The following is a 21,019-nucleotide window of genomic DNA, read 5'->3' on the forward strand; positions in this document are numbered from 1 at the left end:
ACGATTCGTTGTCTATTCAGGTATTCCACAGATGCAGGGTACATCAAGTTGATTGTGGAGCTTTAATCCGCTGCTTCTGAGGCTGCTGGGAGAGATTTCCCTTTCTCTTCTTGGTTCGCACAGCTCCCAGGGGCTCAGCTTTGGATTTGGCCCCGCCTCTGCGTGTAGGTCGCTGGAGTGCGTGTGTTCTTTGCTCAGACAGGATGGGGTTAAAGGAGCCGCTGACTCGGGGGCTCTGGGTCACTCAGGCCAGGGGGAGGGAGGGGCTTGGAGTGCGGGGCGGGCCTGCGGCGGCAGCGGCCTGCGTGACGTTACACCAGCCTGAGGCGCGCCGTGCGTTCTCCCGGGGGAGTTGTCCCTGGATCCCGGGACCCTGGCAGTGGCGGGCTGCACAGACTCCCCCGAAAGGGGTGTGTGGATAGTGACCTGTGCTCGCACACAGGCTTCTTGGTGGCGGCAGCAGCAGCCTTAGCGTCTCATGCCCGTCTCTGGGGTCCGCGCTTTTGGCTGCGGCTCGCGCCCATCTCTGGTCTCTGGAGCTCCTTCAAGCAGCGCTCTTAATCCCCTCTCCTCGTGCACCAGGAAACAAAGAGGTAAGAAAAAGTCTCTTGCCTCTTCGGCAGGTCCAGACTTTTCCCCGGACTCCCTCCCGCCTAGCCCTTCAGGCTGTGTTCACGCCGCCAACCCCAGGCCTCTCCCTGGAATGCGACTTCTGAAGCTCGAGCCTCAGCTCCCAGCCCCGCCCGCCCCGGCGGGTGAGCCGACAAGCCTCTCGGGCTCGTGAGTGCCGGTCGGCCCCGATCCTCTGTGCGGGAATCTCTCCGCTTTGCCCTCCGCACCCCTGTTTCTGCGCTCTCCTCCGTGGCTCCGAAGCTTTCCCCCTCCGCCACCCGCAGTCTCCGCCCGCGAAGGGGCTTCCTAGTTTGTGGTAATCTTTCCTCCTTCACAGCTCCCTCCCACTGGTGCAGGTCCTGTCCCTATTCTTTTGTCTCTGTTTATTCTTTTTTCTTTTGCCCTACCCAGGTACGTGGGGGTTTTCTTGCGTTTTGGGAGGTCTGAGGTCTTCTGCCAGCATTCAGTAGGTGTTCTGTAGGAGTTGTTCCACGTGTAGATGTATTTCTGGTGTATCTGTGGGGAGAAAGGTGATCTCCGCGTCTTACTCTTCTGCCATCGTCCCGGAAGCTCTACTCAAGGTTTTTTGATTCAGTTTGTGTTCATTGTTTCTCATATTTGAGCATTCTTAAGTATTCCTGGATAGACATCGGCAGAATGATAGGGGGGAAGAAAAGACAGAGAGACTTGGAGTAATTAAGGAATGTTTGGGGTCAAACATTTTTCAGAAGGTGGGTCTCCTGAAAAGGGGAGGGAACCAAAGGGGACGTAAGAAATGTCTTTCTGGACATGATGGCCGGATGCAGAGTCCTTTGTCTGGTGGCATCTCAGTGAGCCCCAAGGCTGTTGGTGCTTCTTGGGGCAGTGTTATTACGGCTGACCAGGATCAGCTATGCCCGCAACGGATATCAAGGGGGTCTTCGGGCACTGAAGTCTTGGTCCAGCACCAGGGTCCTCTGAGCAGACAACATTGCCCAAACCGCCAGCTTCTGCAGAGCAAAAAGAGGACCTGGTAAAAATAGCTAACACATAACTCTTTACCATGTGCTGCCTATTAACTTGCAGTTGTGAAAGAATTTCAGTCTAAAATAGAACCGGGGATATCAAGTGGAGAATCTCACGCATGTGCCCTTGGGAATATAACATTTAAGGACTAAGTGACTGATTTCCCATAAATGCCTGAGTTACAGAAAACTGATAGTGTCAGAATTTTCTTGGATGATGGGGGAGGGGTTGATCAGAAGTTGTCTCATATCAACCTTGGGGAGTTTTACCAGATGCCTGAACAGGAAGTAACCCAGATTGGGCTGGTCTCACAATGTGGGCTGAATTGAGTTTTGTGTGACTGGATCGATTTTGTCTGTGTGGGAAGTTTTCAAGGCTGGTCTGCTTTGTTTTTTATTTTAACTGACTCTAACTGAACTCTTCCCTCTTCACATCCCCTGCCCATCAATACAACTTGCCCCAAACCCTCAACGGACTTGCTTGCAGCTTGCCACTGTTTGCTTGTCGCAAGTTGCAATTCCTCTGCTATTCCTGAATAAACTTATCTTTTTGAGCTTGCCTCAGTTTACCTCTTTATTTGGGTCAACACAGTTAATATATATAATCTCATGAGGTAACTACAGTTGACCTTTGAACAATGCGAGGGTTAGAGGTGCTGATCCCCCCACCTGCCACAGCTGCAAGTCTGTGTATAACTTAGAGTCTGAGGGTAATTTACAGCTCTTTGTGTTCGGGGTTCCTCCATATCTGTGGTTCTGTACCTGCAGGTTCATACACCTGCGGATCATGCTGTACCATAGTACGTATTTAGTGAAAAAAATCCGAGTATAAGTGGACCTGTGCAGTTGGAACTATGTTGTTTAAGGGTCAGCTGTGTTGTTATTACTACTATTTCACAGATGAGGAAACTGAGGAACAAAAAAGTTAAATAACTCATCCCAGGCAGACTGGCTCCAGAGCCCTGGCCATACTCTCCTGTCTCTGGGTAGTGCCTGAAGGACTCCTGGTCAGATCCGGCTTTTCCCAGCTGCTCTCAGCAGGAGTCCCTGAGGTCCTCTTCCAAGATGGAGCCTCAGCCCAGCTCATTTTCTAAGCCTGGCATGACCAGGAATGTCCATAGCCTCCGTCTAATAGCCTGGAATAGTCTTATTAATGTTAGTAACAATAGCAGTCGTAAGTAACATTTATGGAGCACCTTGTATGTACCAGGCACTTTATAAGCTCTTAATAACAAATCCTCATCACAGATGTACCAGGCAGGTATTAGCAACCCCACTTTCAGGTAAGGAAAATGAAGCTTAGGGAAGGTAAGTTACCTGTCCAAGGTCATAGGACTGGTGGGTGGTAAGGGCTGACTCAAGTCAGTGTTTTAAATCTTCACACAGTGTACCTCATGGCTTTCTACCACAAATGTGATCACATCTGTCATGGCTGGGGGGGGCCTTGGGTGAAAAGGTCACCTGACAGGGCCATATATTTTGTAGTCAGACAGAGCTCATATTAAATTCTGACTCTATCGGTAGTTGTGTGATTTGAGAGCGTTACTTGACCTCTTGGAACCTCAGTTTCCTCTTCTGTAACCTGGGTCTAATTCTGCCTTCCTCACGCTGGGTGATTTTGAGATCTAAAGAGATAATACTGGATTTCCTAAACTTCATGCCTTTATGATTTTTGCTAGTTAAGATTTGCCATAGGTTGACCTAAAGAAAAATAAATATTTTAAAAAGGAAACTATATTACCACCATGAATGAAAAGCCATAAATATACTCTAACTAAAAATTCATGATTCTTAAAGTAAAACAGTTTTTTTCTGTATCTTTAAAATGACAACCAGGGTTACAACCAGCAGCACATATGCCATAGAAAATACTAAAATATTGTTTATAAAGTGCATAGGTCAGAGCTCAGCACAGAGTAGGTGGTCATTAAATGTTAGCTATTCTCCTCCTGCCCATCTCCTTTCTTCTCATCCTTTTTTTGGATTGGGTTGGTTTTGTTTTTCTTTTGAGTTGTATGAGCTGTTTGTATATTTTGGATATTAGTCTCTTGTCGGTTGCATCGTTTGCAAATATTTTCTCCCATTTCGTAAGTTGTCTCTTTGTTTTGTTTATGGCTTCCTTTGCTGTGCAAAAGCTTATAAATTTGATTAGGTCCCATTTGTTTATTTTTGCTTTTATTTCTTTCACCTTGGGAGACTGATCTAAGAAAATATTGCTACAATTTACATCAGAGAGTGTTTTGCCTATGTTCTTTTCGAGAAGTTTTATGGTGTCATGTCATACATTTAAATCTTTAAGCCATTTTGAGTTTATTTTTGTGTATGGTGTGAGGGAGTGTTCGAAATTCATTGAAGTTCTGTCCAGCTATCCAAGCACCACTTGCTGAAGGGACTGTCTTTTCTCCATTGTATATTCTTGCCTCCTTTGTCAAAGATTAATTGACTGTAGGTGTGTGGGTTTATTTCTGGACTTTCTACTCCATTCCATTGATCTACATATCTGTTTGTGTGCCAATACCACCTTGTTTTGATTACTATAGCTTTGCAGTATTGTCTGAAGTCTGGGAGGGTTATGCCTCCAGCTTTGTTCTTTTTCCTCAGGATTGCTTTGGCAATTCTGGGTCTTCTGTGGTTCCATATAAAATTTAAGATTATTTGTTCTAGCTCTGTATACCACAATTTTTTTTTATCCATTTCCCAGTTGAGGGTCACTTGGAATGTTTCCAGATTATTGCGATTACAAATAAAGCTGCCATAAACCTTCACATATAGGTTTTTGTGTGAACATAGCTTTTAGTTTCACTTTGATGAACCTAGGAGTGGGACTGCTTAGTTGTATGTTAGGTGTATGTTTAACTTTACAGAATACTACCAAGCTATTTTCCAAATTGGTTGCACCAGTAGTATATGAGAGTTCCAATTCCTCCACATCCTTGTCAACACTTGGCGCTTCCTTTTTTTTTTAATTTTTAAATTTTAGCTATTCTAATAGCTGTGTAGAGGAATACCATTGTGTTTTTAAAAATTGAGATATAATTCACATACCACAAAACATCCTTTTAAAGTGTAGAATTCAGTGGTTTTTATTCAAAAGTAAGAAACCATCACCTTTATCTAGTTCTGGAACATTTTCATCACCCCAGAAAGAAACCCCATACCTATTAGTCACTTCCTACTCCCCTCTACCTACAGGTCCTGAAAACCACTAATCTACTTGCTGTCTCCATGAGTTTGCCTATTTTAGACATTTCATATAAATAGAACCATATATACATTTTGACTGGCTCCTTTCACTGAGCATAATGTTTTCAAGGTTCATCCACATTGTAACATATACTTCATTCCTTTTTGTGACTAATACAGTTGATTCTCCTTATTCACAGTAGTTAAATTCTATGAAGTCACTGCAAATAATGAATTAGCAGATATTGAACCATTGGTCCTAGGAGAAATACGTACATATATATTACATAGGTTTTAATCTTAAATCTGAAAAATAACTCATCCTGGTAGATTCTCGCTCCCTCCCTTCTTCCCTCCCTTTTTTACAAAAGGGAATGGGAGATTCAGGGGTGTTAAGTAACTTCCTTGAGGCTACCTCACTAACAGGTACAGGCTAGGTTGGGATACAAACCCTGTCCAGCTGGCCCCAGAGCCAGAACTTCCTGCTGTATACTGCACTGCCCCCAACCGGCTAGTCCTCTGGCCACTTCTGCATGAGGCTTGAAATGAGCGTGCACAGAGTCACCTTTTCTTTTTTTAAAAAATTTATTTATGAATATTATTCCTGTTTTTGTTTTGTTTTGTATTTTAACATCTTTATTGGAGTATAATTGCTTTACAATGGTGTGTTAGTTTCTGCTTTATAACAAAGTGAATCAGTTATACATATACATATGTTTCCATATCTCTTACCTCTTGCATCTCCCTCCCTCCCACCCTCCCTATCCCACCCCTCTAGGTGGTCACAAAGCACTGAGCTGATCTCCCTGTGCTATGTGGCTGCCTCCCACTAGCTATCTATTTTATGTTTGGTAGTGTATATATGTCCATGCCACTCTCACTTTGTCACAGTTTACCCTTCCCCCTCCCCATATCCTCAAGGCCATTCTCTAGTAGGTCTGTGTCTTTATTCCCGTCTTACCCCTAGGTTCTTCATGACTATTTTTTTTCTTTTTTTTCTTAGATTCCATATATATGTGTTAGCATACGGTATTTGTTTTTCTCTTTCTGACTTCACTCTGTATGACAGACTCTAGGTCCATCCACCTCACTACAAATATCTCAATTTCGTTTCTTTTTATGGCCTAGTGATATTCCATTGTATATATGTGCCACATCTTCTTTATCCATTCATCCGATGATGGACACCTAGGTTGCTTCCATGTCCTGGCTATTGTAAATAGAGCTACAATGAACATTTTGGTACATGACTCTTTTTGAATTATGGTTTTCTCAGGGTATATGCCCAGTAGTGGGATTGCTGGGTCATATGGTAGTTCTATTTTTAGTTTTTTAAGGAACCTCCATACTGTTCTCCATAGTGGCTGTATCAATTTACATTCCCACCAACAGTGCAAGAGGGTTCCCTTTTCTCCATACCCTCTCCAGCATTTATTGTTTCTAGATTTTTTGATGATGGCCATTCTGACGGGTGTGAGATGATATCTCGTAGTTTTGATTTGCATTTCTCTAATGATTAGTGATACTGAGCATTCTTTCATGTGTTGTTGGCAATCTGTATATCTTCTTTGGAGAAATGTCTATTTAGGTCTTCTGCCCATTTTTGGATTGGGTTGTTTGTTTTTTTGATATTGAGCTGCATGAGCTGCTTGTAAATTTTGGAGATTAATCCTTTGTCAGTTGCTTCATTTGCAAATATTTTCTCCCATTCTGAGGGTTGTCTTTTGGTCTTGTTTATGGTTTCCTTTGCTGTGCAAAAGCTTTGAAGTTTCATTAGGTCCCATTTGTTTTTTTTTGTTTTTATTTCCATTTCTCTAGGAGGTGGGTCAAAAAGGATCTTGCTGTGATTTATGTCATAGAGTGTTCTGCCTATGTTTTCCTCTAAGAGGTTGATCTCAGCTGGCGATGAGCACTGCGGGAGGCTCAAAATTTTCGCTGTTCTGTGCATGTCCATGAATGACCGTGAAAGCGTTGTGAATTTTGGTTTGAGGGTTACAAATAAATTTTAGTGAGTCAGTAAATTTGCACATACAGAATCTATGAGTAATGAAGATCAATTGTATATCACTGTGGTTTTAATATATGCCTTTGCCAAATTTGGAGATTTTTTAGACATTACTACTTCAAATATTTTTCTGCATCAGTGCCTTCTGTCCTTCAGGGAGTACGATAGGCATACTGGACCATTTGATAGCATTCCACAGGTCCATGAGGCTTTGTTAATGTTTTCTTTTCTTTTCTTTTCTTTTTTCCTCAAATTTTTCTTCTCTGTTCTCCCAATAAGATAATTTCAATCGATCCATTTTTAAGTTTACTGACTTTTTCCTCTGTCATTTCCTCTGTCACTTAAAAATACACCCAGTGCATTTTTTTTTCTTCTGATAGCATATTTTTGGTTTGCAATTCTCCATTAAGAAATCATTTCCATATCTCTGCTGAGAAATCTATCTTCACATTCAGTTCAAGAGTGTTTACCTCTACCTCATGGAGAAGAGTTATAATAGTTGCTCAGGATGACATCTGCTGATTATCTTTTCCTTGGAGAATTGTTCATATTTCCTTTGCTCTTTTTATTGGGAGTAATGTCAGTTTAGTTTTCAAAACCTTAACTCTGCTGTTTGAGTCTGCCTCTTGCTTGGGCCACTCAGGGGTTAGTCTGGGACTTGGGTGGTGGTTTATATCGTAGTTTAGTTCTTAGAGTCTGTACTCTGCTTCTTTATGAGTGTCCCTCACACATGCTGCATGGTGGGGAGCCAGTGCTTTGTGCTGGTCTATAAACAAAAGCAGGGCATCCCGTTCTTCAGTTCTCTCCTCTCTGGCTTCTGACATCTCTTTTCCCAATTCCTATGGCCAGAGGATGGGGTTCTCTCAGAGTCTGAGTCTCCCATGCTGTTATGCACTTCTGTATGACGTGGCCCGCCTTTGCAGGTGATGTGCGGAAGTAAAAGAGAGAAAAAATAGCAAGGAGAATCCCACTCACACTCCTTGCACACAGGTGCCCTGTTTGCTGATTTTACTCTCCACAGAGTCAGGTTTTCCTTAGAGATTTTAGGCGCTGCACTGAGGCCACCACCATCCCTGCAGCAGGCTGGTCTTGGCAGGGTTGGAAGAGAAAAAATAAGTTCAAGAGATAGGGATTCCCCTCACATTCTGTAGCTCTCACAGGACCCATTTCTCTATCCTCTGACCAGGAAAATGGGTTCCTCTCAGGAGTTTTGCTGTCTGCGCCTACTCCTCGATTCCCCAATTCAGCCTGACTTCAGGTCAAAACCAGGAGATAAAGGAGAAGAAAACCCCCCAAAACTAAGAAACTCACCACTATACTGATCATTCTTTAAATTTTGACTTCCCTCCCCAATATGCCTGTTCTGGTTTACTTTCCAGAGTTCCCAGGTAATAGTTTCCTGTATTCATCCAGTGTTGAGTTGTAATCAGTGAGAGAGGTAGGATGTAGCAGGGCTATTCCATTGCAGCCATCCATGAGTGTTTGACTGAAGGATGCTGTCAGTAACATTTTAACATTACAGTGTTGAATAATAACAAAATAGAAGCCATTGTCACAAAGTCACAAAACATTCATAGAGCATAGGACCATAACAGGTTGAAATGATTTAAAAGTTATAAAGGAGTGTAAATCAGTATAACTTTTGTATGGGGTTGTTCAGCAATATGTATAATGAGCATCTAAACCTAAATATATTTTGGCCAAGCAGTTCTGTTTCTAGGGGCTTAACCTAATGTAACAAGTTCCCAAAGGTGTGTGTATTTATAAGGATGCTTATACAGTATCGTCCATAACAGTAAAAAAAAAAAAAAACTGGCAAAAATTTAAATGGGAAATAACAGGGAAATGCTTAAACAAATTATGGGATAACTATAAAATGGAAGGTTATATGGTAATTAAGAATTTTGGGGCTTCCCTGGTGGCACAGTGGTTAAGAATCCACCTGCCTAATGCAGGGGACACGGGTTCAAGCCCTAGTCTGGGAATATCCCACATGCTGTGGAGCAACTAAGCCAGTGTGCCACAACTACTGAAGCCCGTGTGCCTAGAGCCTGTGCTCTGCCACAAGAGAAGCCACCGCAATAAGAAGCCCACGCACCACAACAAAGAGTAGCCCCTGCTCACCACAGCTAGAGAAAGCCCGTGTGCAGCAACGAAGACCCAACGCAGCCAAAAATAAATAAATAATTTTGATGGAGTGATGTTGATGTATACGTTGATATGGGAGATGTTTTGTTAAAAAACAGCCTATTTTATCAATATCCCATATGGATATATATATATATATATAAACATAGCCTGTTTTTTTTAACAAAACATTTCTCATACCAATATATACATTGCTCCATTGAACAAAGCCTCACAGACCTGTGGGATGATATCAAACTATCCAAAAGCGTGTGTTTCTCTATGACATAAATCACAGCAAGATCCTTTTTGACCCACCTCCTAGAGAAATGGAAATAAAAAATAAACAAATGGGACCTAATGAAACTTCAAAGCTTTTGCACAGCAAAGGAAACCATAAACAAGACCAAAAGACAACCCTCAGAATGGGAGAAAATATTTCCAAATGAAGCAACTGACAAAGGATTAATCTCCAAAATTTACAAGCAGCTCATGCAGCCCAATATCAAAAAAACAACCCAATCCAAAAACGGGCAGAAGGTCTAAATAAACATTTCTCCAAAGAAGATATACAGATTGCCAACAAACACATGAAAGAATGCTCAACATCATTAATCATTAGAGAAATGCAGATCAAAACTACAATGAGGTATCACCTCACACCAGTCAGAATGGCCATCATCAAAAAATCTAGAAACAATAAATGCTGGAGAGGGTATGGAGAAAAGGGAACCCTCTTGCACTGTTGGTGGGAATGTAAATTGATACAGCCACTATGGAGAACAGTATGGAGGTTCCTTAAAAAACTAAAAATAGAACTACCATACGACCCAGCAATCCCACTACTGGTCATATACCCTGAGAAAGCCATAATTCAAAAAGAGTCATGTACCACAATGTTCATTGCAGCTCTATTTACAATAGCCAGGACATGGATGCAACCTAAGTGTCCATCAACAGATGAATGGATAAAGAAGATGTGGCACATATATACAATGGAATATACTCAACCATAAAAAGAAATGAAATTGAGTTATTTGTAGTGAGGTGGATGGACCTAGAGTCTGTCATACAGTGCAGTAAGTCAGAAAGAGAGAAACAAATACCATATGCTAACACATATACATGGAATCTTAAAAAAAAAAAAAAATGGTTCTGAAGAACCTAGGGGCAGGACAGGAATAAAGATGTAAACATAGAGAATGGACTTGAGGACACGGGGAGGGGGAAGGGTAAGCTGGGAGGGGGAAGGGTAAGCTGGGACGAAGTGAGAGAGTGGCATGGGCATATATACACTACCAAATGTAAAATAGATAGCTAGTGGAAGCAGTCGCATAGCACAGGGAGATCAGCTCCGTGCTTGGTGACCATCTAGAGGGGTGGGATTGGGAGGGTGGGAGGGAGATGCAAGAGGGAGGAGATATGGGTATATATATGTATATGTATAGCTGATTCACTTTGTGATAAAGCAGAAACTAACACACCATTGTAAAGCAATTATACTCCAATAAAGATGTTTAAAAAAAAGAGCTTGTGTTTGATGTGATACCATCTCTCTTTCTCTCTCTCTATCCTTTATATATCTGTATCTATATATAAATATACAAATGCCTGGAAAATTTAACAGTCTCAGTGAATGAGATTTAAGATTAGAGATTTTTTCTTTTTTATTCTTTCCTTGTATCTTTCAATTTTCTGTGCGCAACATAAATGAAGTGTTATAGCAGAGTCTGTACTCAAATATCCATGGGCTTCTGTACATTTTCCTGCCTCCCTTGTATGTTTGGGGGTCTGGTTATTAGGTTCTGGCCAATGGAATATTGTTGGAAATGATTCAAGCTGCTCTGAGGCCTGGTCCTTAAATATATGCATGTGGTGAGCTCGAAGGTCACAAATTCCAGATGTAGTAGCTACAGGATGGAGAGCAGGTGGGCTCTGCATCATACCATCCTATGTGAGAGAAATAAGCCTTTGTAATTCAGAGCTGCTGTGGTACCCAGCGTTCATTACTCCAATGTATTCAGCAGTGTAACGAGGAATGACTAAATACCATATTGCAGCGAGGAATTACTAGAACACATACAGAAAGAGCTTTGGAATATGGTGAGACTTTGACATATATGCACTAATGTATAAATTGGATAACTAATAAGAACCTGCTGTATAAAAAAATAAAATAAAATTTTAAAAAAAGAGACTTTGAAGTAAAACTCATTTGTCTTGGATGTCAATGGGCAGAAATACTTTGGAAAAGTTTTAAAGATTAGGATAAATCGACTTTCTGTTCCTTTAATTTAGAAGATGCCAGTTTGTTAATTCAGAGAGAGAAATGTAGTGGTCAAATGTAGTCCAATATTCTTTTTGGCTGCTTAGTAGATTCTAAACCTTGAGGAAAGCCAGAAAGGAAGCCAAATTACTAGCGACAGCCTTGTTGGTGAGGCTGCAATTGGGGCAGGAAAACTTGGCTATAATGGCAGGTTGGCATCATGGTTATGTCCACAGCCTGGGGGTTGAGGTCCAGTCGGCCATTTATCAGCTCTGAACATCTGGACAATGCACTTCATTTATCTGAACCCCAGTTTTCTCACCTACTAAAGGGACCGTGATGACAACAGCTGCCTCTTAATCGTCCTTTTGTATCACAGTGGGAATTCACAATTCATTCACTCAAAGCAGAAATAGTAGCTTTATGGTCTCTGGACTGTTCTCTCTGGAAATTCATGAACTCATGACCTATTTGTAGATGCATGGCTTTCAGCAAGTGGCCACCTTAGCTGGGTGGTGTGTTGTAAAAGCCTCAAAAAGCACAGTTTTGGAGAGTAAATAATGAATGTGAGATGAGAAGGTAGGCAGCCCTGATTAAGAAGAGAGGAGTGAGGGAAATGCAAGCAGTGGGGATGGGGGAAAGTTTGGATACTTTTTATTAGGAAACAAGAAATACGTAAAAGTTTGTCAAGAATGGGAGAGCTTGATAGGACTATTCAGGAAGAAAAGCTATATTTTCAACGTGGGAGAAATTGCTGGGTTAACTCATATGTATGCATGTGAAAGGACACTGATAAGAGGCTTTGTTTGTGGTTATGGATATCTGGGAATATTTGTGTTCACGTTTTCTTGGTAGAAATCGAATACTTGCATCAGTAGAGGTAGAAGAACATTGAGCATTGGTAGCCTGGTACTTGGTGACACAGGGATGACTCTGGAGGAACAAAAACAGTGTTGACTTTGCAGCCACCACAAGAGTGAGACAGAAACTGGTGCGGAGCTTGGGGGATGTCTGTGCAGAGGACAATGTACCTTGAGCTCATCTGGGGAGGGGAGTGAGCTGTGCATCAGAGGAAATGTGCTGAGTCATGTGCTGGAGCCATCGTGAGTGTGGTAGCTGCCTGTTGACTTGCCCATCGGTGTGTCCAGGAGAGTAGAAAGAAACCAGGTGTTTATGAACCTATCGTCAGTTCCCCCTCAGAAGGGAAGTAAGGCCCAGAGGGAAGGAAGAAGGGAGTTGCTGCCAAGGACTCCATGACAGGAAGAACCACTGGGGATATTCACGTCCCCAATATCCTTCAGCAAATCTGGCACGTTTCCAAGATTTAAGAATCAAAACCAGCATTGGTAGTTAATGTTAGGGAAGAAGCTCATCTGGGTCTGTCTATGGTCCATACAGACACTGGGGCTGGGACACCCAACTCTGGGATGTGCAGAGGCAGTGGGGAAAGAAGAGGAGCCGGGGAAGTGGCAGGATGGGGAAGAATCCTGCTGCATCATGGCAAACTACAGTAACCCAGGGCAGCGTGAGCGGGACAGAGAGGAAGCTCACTGGAACGGGCACTGCTGTTTGCCAGGCTGAAGCACCATGCGGTGAAGCTATTAGCTACAACAGAGAAAGAAAGAAATACAGGAGCTGGAAAAATCATAGATATCACAGCACGTGACATCAGGTCTCTCCTTTTGGAAAGGGTACAAACTCGTGCATGGGAGGACTGGACTTAATGAAAGGAGATTGGAGAATAGCGGGAAATTAAAAATCACATCAGGAATAGGGTGAGAATCCCACTGCTCTTTGCCGAAGTCTTAAGTAAATAGCAGCTGTATAGACGACAGTTAGGTAACTTGAAAATGACACTCAGTTCCCGTACGTGGTGTCTTTAATATTGTCAGTGGTATGCAAAAACTGTTGGCGGCTGCAGCAGGAACTGAGGGCATGGTAATTCTTTCTGCAAGGCAAAAAGAAGCAATATAGACGAGAGTGCCTCAGCGTATTAAAAAAAAAAATTATCATATGAGATATAACCTCTATTCTCAAGATGTTTATAGGCCGTGTATTCTCGCTCTGGGTTACATTTTAATGGTCTTAAGCTCACATGAGCATTTTTAAACAAATCGAGGTGAACTTCACCTAATGTAAAATTAACCATTTTATTTATTTATTTTTTTAAACATCTTTATTGGAGTATAATTGCTTTACAGTGGTGTGTTAGTTTCTGCTTTATAACAAAGTGAATCAGTTATACATATACATATGTCGCCATATCTCTTCCCTCTCGCATCTCCCTCCCTCCCACTCTCCCTATCCCACCCCTCTAGGTGGTCACAAAGCACCGAGCTGATCTCCCTGTGCTATGTGGCTGCTTCCCACTAGCTATCTACCTTATGTTTGGTAGTGTATATATGTCCATGCCACTCTCTCACTTTGTCCCGGCTTACCCTTCCCCCTCCCCATATCCTCAAGTCCATTCTCTAGTAGGTCTGTGTCTTTATTCCCGTCTTGCCCCTAGGTTCTTCATGACCATTTTTTTTTTTTTTTAGATTTCATATATATATGTGTTAGCATACGGTATTTGTTTTTCTCTTTCTGACTTACTTCACTCTGTATGACAGACTCTAGGTCCATCCACCTCACTACAAATAACTCAAAAATTAACCATTTTAAAGTGAACAATCCAGTGGTGTTTAGTACATACACAGTATTGTGTAACCATTACCTCTATCAAGTTCTAAAACACTTCTGTCGCTCCAAAGTAAAACCTCATGTCATTAAGCAGTTACTCCTTACTCTGCTTTTCCCCCAGACTCCCCTCTGCAGTCTGTCTCTATTTACCTATTCTGAATATTTCATACCAATGAAATCATACAATATGTGAGTTTTGTGTCTGGCTTCTTTGACTTAGCGTAATGTTTCCAAGGTTCATCCACATTGTTGTAGCCTGTATCAGTGCTTCACGTTTTTTTTTTTTAACAGCTGAACAGTATTGTATTGTATGGATATAACACAATTTGTTTATCCATTTGTTGGTGGACATTTGGGTGTTTCCACCTTTCAGCTATTGTAAATATTGTTTCTTTGAATATTTGTGTACAAGTACTAGTTTGAGTACCTAGTTTCAATTCTTTTGGTTATATATTTAGGAGTGGAATTGCTGAGTCATATTGTAATTCTATGTTTAAATTTTTGAAGAGCCGCCAAACTGTTTTTGCACAGCAGCTGCAACATTTTAGATTCCTAGCAGCAATGTACAAGGGTTCCAATCTCTACATCCTCGCCACCACTTGTTATCCTTGTTATTTTCCACATTTTTGATGAGAATCATCTTAGTAGGTATGAGGTGGTATCTCACTGTGGTTTTGATTTGCATTTTCCTAATGAATAATCAAGCTCAGCATCTTTTCATGTGATATTATGTATTTTGACAAGGTAACCAAAGCTACTTATGAATAATGATGCCAGGTCATCTGAAAGACATTATCAGCTTGTCCCTGGAAGGGAGTGGGACCTGAGATCACAGAACAAAGGACTAGTCAGTTTTGAGAGGAGGAGAAAGAAAAGAAAGATAAGGGCAGGCTTGGGCGCGGTTTGAGTTTGGGGAAGGGGAGCAGTTGTGTAAGAGAATTTGGGAGAGGAGGCACCTAGGCAATCATGGGATGGACTGAAGGCCTTGTGTATTGGTGAGGTTGGAAAGATGGCAAAATGAGCTTGCATGATCCCAGAGAGATAAGTGTGGTGGTAGGACCAGCCTCCCTATTTCACAATTTCTCTAGGAGTGACTACTCTGCTGATGAATAAATGACCTGCACCGCTCAGGGAGAGGTAGCAGAACTATGGACTGGTCATCAGAAAACCTCTATGCCTGGGAGCATGTGCGAAAGCAGCCTTTATCTGAGATAAGAAAGATGAGAGAGCTTTGAGAAAATCAAGACTGTGGGGTGGTGCAAGCCTCGTCTTTAAAACCACAATTGTGGGGTAAGTAGAATGAACCAATCTTTTAAGGATTGTTTTTAAAGGTAGAATTCTTGGCTATCGCTTTGGAATATGTAACATTTTTTCATATTTATCTGCCATCTCACACTTAGCAAAAAACCCATTTCATCAAGAAAATTGCTTTGGAGCCAATTTCCGGAAATAGGATTTAAACTCCCTTCAGGGTTACTTCCACTCAGTGGATGATAATCTTGAGCCTTGATCTGGGAAGGTCAGCTTCATCTTTACTCAATTCACACCCCTTCTGGTCTCTACGTAAAATGAAAGCTGTGCTGAGTGTTGTAGAATGTTGGCCATCATGGCTTTCATGGTCAGAATGAGCATCCTCTGTGGCTACTTTTCATCCCCATCCTTTGCTGAAACTGCTCTCTCAAAAGGGAATGATAGCTTCTTAACTGGCAGATCCAGTGGCCTTTTCTTAGTTCTTACTTAACCTGTTTAACCTGGTTACCGTTTATTGATCACTTTCTATATGGCAGACACGTTGCTAAGTACTTTATATATTTGTAGTGTGGTTGTAAACTTAACTCACTGTATAACTTGGTTGTTTAGAGAAAAATGTAATATCTTTATTTTATCTCTAAGAAGTTTGGCCTTCTTTTCAAGCCCCAACTCAAATGATTTAACTGTCCAAATCAATCTCAGACTTCGTCCAATTAAATAGTTCCCTTAGGTAGCATGGAGTCCTTGTTGGATTAAAATGCTCAGCTTCTCAGAGAACCTCTCTCCCTCTGCTGCTCCTTTTCTAGGGATATGCAGGGAGGGGCAGCTTTCCGTAACCCCAGGGCAACATGGAAGAACCAGGGTCCTTACAGGGGGTGTCCTTTTCTCTTCTGGCCTCCTGGCCAATGTCCCTTGTCCACCTGTTTGATCTGGTGACATAGGTGGCTAAAGTCCGTGGCTGTTCTCTCTTGCCCTGGGCAGCCTGTGGTCCTTTTCCCTGGCTGACTTAGTCTCCCTCCAGTCTAGCTGATTGAGAAACTCCTTTGAGATCTGCTGTAACCCCCATTTGGTCCCAGCTCAGGAGGTCGGCTTTGGAGCCTTTCACCACTGTCATGGAGATCCTCCCTGGATAGCTTCCAAGGCAGAATCTCAGCTGTCGTAGAAACCTACCAAAGCAACATGGAATTCCAGAGCAGCTTGGGAAAGCTAAATCTTTCCCTCAGTACTACCCTCATTCATTGGATGCACCTCTCCCTCTCTGGGGTAAAGCCCGGAGAGAGGAGTCCTGAAGCATGCATCTCCCCACTTTGCTCTGCTACTCCCCTCCAGCTTCCTCTTCCCACAATCCTCTGGTCCTGGAATGAAGTTGGCTGTCTTCTCTTCCTCTTTAATCTGGACGCCATTTACATAAAACTAGGGTCTAGTCCTGAACCTGCTTACACATCTACGGTCTTATTGCAGAATCCTAGTTTTGAAGAACAGAAGTTGAATATTATCTCAGTCTTACTTTTGCATCCCTTCTGTCGCAAACCTTCACCTGCAACAAATCCCCATCAGTCGAATGCCTCGGGCACCCTGCAGTCTTGCTGCTAAAGTGTGATCTATGCAGCAGCAGCATCTCTAGCCGAGTTTGTCAGGAGTGTGTAACGTAGACTCTACCCAGTTCCACTGAACCAGAATCTGCACTTTAACAAAATCTTCAGGTGGTAAGTGTGAACATCAAAATTTGAGAAGCAGTGGATTAGGACAAAGGCTATGTCATCAAAGGCAAAAGAGAAAATCACCTTAATAAATTTGAAACATTTTTCCAGCTGCATATGTATCGTTTGATTTCATTTAGTCACATCTCATCTCATCAGTCATCTTATGTAACCACAACAGTCCCGTGAGGCGGACATATTTTTCTCCGTTTTACAGCACAGCAAACAGGCTCTGGAAAGTTAAGTGAGGTGCTGGTGATCTCACAGTAAGTGGACCAGGGAGCCGACTCTGAGCCTCGTCTGTCTGACTCTGCGGATCGTGTTCTCAAGCAGACCACAGCATCCCACTGGACTGTTCACCACACTCCTCTTAACATTTTTTCCCCTCTTTGTCACTAAACATGACCTCCTATTGTACCCTTTTGTTTTCCCCTCTGTCAGCTTGAGAGTTCCTGGCTGCCTGTCTTTGGCATCTGGGTTTTCTTAGTATTGAACTGTTTGGCTGCTGGATTTCTGCCCCTGCCTGTTCTACAGTGTTCTAGGCTGTATCTCTCATCTGTAAATATTCATGTCTCCTCAGGCTCATGTCTTTTTGTACCATGCAAGATTGAATATTGTACCATCTTCTGTATTCTTGCTCTGCGGTGACAAGGAGAGTATCAGCACGAAAGATGTGTCTTTCTTTACCTGGCCTCCAAGGTGGGTCTTATTGGGAAGTGGAGAGAGAGGGGAGAGAGCATTACAGATGAGAATTTAATGGGAAAAGATTCCGAAGGAAGAATGTGCATGTGATGTTGGGGAGACGATAATTTATTGCTCTCTGCCTAGCTAGGATCTGACGTGATGATGCATTTCTCTGATTTCTGACTCAGATGCACTTCTTTACCCTTTATCACCTGTCTGGTTGTTGACCCTCCCTCCTGCCCAGACCTTCAGCTTCAGTATATTCCTGGTTCTCAGAGTCCCAGCTTCCCATCTCCGAATTCCTTCATTTACCATCATCACCAAACTCCCAGAGGAAGAGCCAGATCTTTCATTCTTTGTGATATCTCCTTTTTTTCTTGTCCCTTTCTTTTAATTCTGCCGTCACTATTATCATTTGGGCTCGTATATTTGGTTATTTATGATAAACTAGTAAGTGACCTTTCTGTCTTCTGTCTTTTCAAATCTAAACTGGACTACACATTCTGAATTTCCTGGACCTTGTTCAGGGCAGCTGCATTTCAAAAGTGGGTAAAATATATATTCATTTCCTACTTTAGAGGTGTCAATTTTGCACTACTAAATATAAGGGTAGAGCTCAATTCTTTAATGTTATACACTTAAGGTCTTCCCAAATCCAGCATCACTGTGTCATGTCTTATCATATCTCAATATGGGCTCTCCGTTTAAGATAGGATGGCTTGAACAGTGTTCCTTCAACATTTCAAGTATGTGCCTGCATATGGACCCCCTTTTCTCCATTGAAATTTCCTCCTGGAATGGCCCTCCACTTACCCAAATCACGCCCATCTTTTTAAGGCTCAACAGAAGACGTATTTCTTCCATGGATCTCCCCATAGTCATTCCACAGCAGAGATCCAGAAGATTGCTCAATATTAAGAGTCTAGTGCAGGGCTTCCCTGGTGGCGCAGTGGTTAAGAATCCACCTGCCAATTCAGGGGACACGGGTTCAAGCCCTGGTCGGGGAAGATCCCACATGCCACGGAGCAACTAAGCCCGTGAGCCGCAACTACTGAGCCTGCGTGCCACAGCTACTGAAGCCTGCGCGCCTAGAGCCCGTGCTCCGCAACAGAGAAGCCACCACAATGAAAAGCCCACACACCGCAACGAAGAGTAGCCCCGGCTTGCCGCAACTAGAGAAAGCCCACGCGCAGCAACGAAGACCCAACGCAGCCAAAAATAAATGAATAAATAATCTAATTAATTTAAAAAAATTATTAAAAAAAGAGTCTAGTGCAGAGTTTATTGACACGTCGGGAAAGATAATTCTTGTTGTAGGGGACTGTCCTGTGCATTGTAGGATGCTTCGCAGCAGCCCTGGCCTCTATTCCAGATGCCAGGAGCACACCCTCCCCTATTTCTAAAAACCAAAAAATATCCCAGACATTGCCAAATGTCCCCTGGGGAAGGAGAAACTCAAAATCCCCCCCTAACTGAGAGACACTGGTCTAATGTAATGAAAGAAGATCTGAACCAACGGAGCTGTCAGTTTTTGCAGAAGGGTTTTAGATGGGAGCTATTTTCTGGGTCATAAAAGTCACATCGCAGGATGTTTTCCAACTGATTTAGAATATTAACTTGGAGGACACCATTATAAATATGCCTATATTCTATAAGAGCTTTAAACTCTGTCTCTGTAGCCTCATCCCCGTTGTCTGGCTGTAACAGCCTTTATAAAGAAAAATACATCTGATCCATGCCTACTTCTAGCTGGTAGTTTCATTGTCATGTTCTTTAAGTTTAAAAATGGTCCTTTGAAATTGAGGTCTGCATTCAGCATGTCTGTAATTCAGAGATACAGTAAAGAACAAAATTGAAACTTAATATACAAATCTTTGCAGAGATGCTTTCATAGTTCTCCACATTTTTTCCAAGTACACATACTGCTGATTTAATTCAAACTTATTTCTAAATCAGTTTTTGATATTAAGAATTGGCTTTAATATCATTACTTTCAAAATCAAAATCCTAATTTTAGATTGGATTTTTTTTCTTCGTGAAACTAGCGCAAAGCATTTGGAATACAGGAATGAATTAGTAATTATTATGATTGTACAGAAATTTGTTCAGTTGGTTTAAATCCCTGGAAGAAACAGTATATATGGACATGGTAAAGTATTAGTAATAACAATAAATAGGACACCACCTGAACTGTAAGGATATGAACCCTAGAACTGATTGGATAGGTACACCACTCTACGAATACCCATTCTTAGTCTTTGTTATCTAGACTCTAAGAAAGGTAAAACTAGTAGGGGCCATTTTGTGAATGAGAAAAGTGGGGTCTGGAAGATTTGATAACTTGTTATCTTTTACCTAATCCTGAAGTAGAACCCAGTTTAATGGCTTGGGGGTGAAATGAGCTTCTTCCTACAGTCTCTCCAAGACCCCTCAGTGTATGTACTGGGTGCTTTGACCACTCTTTTAAGTCACCAAAACCCCCTTCAACGAGGACAGACAATGCCGCTCTTTTATATCTAGTACTTTCAATTGAACAAATGGATAGCTCGTTGAGCTGTAGAAATAATTTTAAAGAACTTACTGTTAGGGAAAATCCTGTTCCCTAGTTCTCATGTTTCTATTCATTCATTCTTCAGTGGGTATTTACTGAGATCTATGGACTTGGGACTCAGCAGTGAACAAAATAGAGAAATCCTTGGGGAGATTACATTCTATTTCAAGAAGGAACATCTGACTCCAAGAAGGAAAATAATGGAAAGGTAAGTTCTAACCTTCTCTCTATCACCCTCACTCACTCCTCCCCAATCCTATATGGTTGTTGAGACTGGGAAGTGGGTGTGAATCGTGGGCCAAGTCTCCCTTTTCTCTTTCGGAAGCACGTCTTGCCGCTCCTTCCTGTAGACTGCTCCCCTTGGGGCACTGTGTCTCTATGGTTAGGGGTTGGTAATTCAATGCTCAGGGAAAAGGATTCAAAGCCCAGTTGTGACTCCAGACCCCAGTTCTCTTCTCCGTATCAGTAATCAAGCTGGTGAGTAATCAGACTGACAAGTTGATCCTCCATTATTTTTCTGTCTCTTTCTTAGTTGGTTCAGAAGTCAGAGAAGAAAAAGAGGTGATTAATTATCAGCCTCAGACTTTCTGCACTCAACTCTCAGTCACAAATTGATCAAGTAAGAGCAACAGCTCTGCTATTGGTTACCCATGAGGGAGCTTTTAGGGAGGACCTGGCCCCATTAGGGGACAACAAACATTTTACTGCTGTGTTCAAGCAGGTGACAGGTGCTTAGAATGCCTCATCCTATGGGGTCCTTCTGACCAGGAGTTCTTACTATGTACTTACTGTAACAGAGTCAGCCAGAATGACTAAGTTCAAATCCAAAGAGCCAGTAATCCCTCTATGCCGGGAGAATGAACTGTGGGACATAACACGTGTACTGCTTGCTCTTTTATGCAATGTACATCTTCGTGTTCTGAAGGCAACATCTGTTAGACTTGCTGATTTTAC

The 21,019-nt window shown here is 42.2% G+C and overlaps 1 long non-coding RNA gene across 2 annotated transcripts in view; it reads left to right on the forward strand.

The window, feature by feature from the left end:
* Positions 1 to 360: 360 nt before the first annotated feature.
* The window catches only part of LOC109548017 (uncharacterized), a 50,321-nt gene continuing 29,662 nt past the window's right edge, over positions 361 to 21,019 (forward strand). Inside the window, exons 1-3 of one of the 2 annotated variants that reach the window (XR_012329967.1) lie at positions 361 to 593; positions 17,411 to 17,529; positions 20,151 to 20,273. This is a non-coding gene — a long non-coding RNA (uncharacterized lncRNA). Of the gene's footprint in view, positions 594 to 14,355; positions 15,170 to 17,410; positions 17,530 to 20,150; positions 20,274 to 21,019 lie in introns of those variants that run through there. The other variant, XR_002174005.3, reaches the window with a different exon arrangement.

Source organism: Tursiops truncatus, chromosome 2 (assembly GCF_011762595.2).
Source record: "Tursiops truncatus isolate mTurTru1 chromosome 2, mTurTru1.mat.Y, whole genome shotgun sequence".
Classification (NCBI taxonomy): domain Eukaryota; kingdom Metazoa; phylum Chordata; class Mammalia; order Artiodactyla; family Delphinidae; genus Tursiops; species Tursiops truncatus.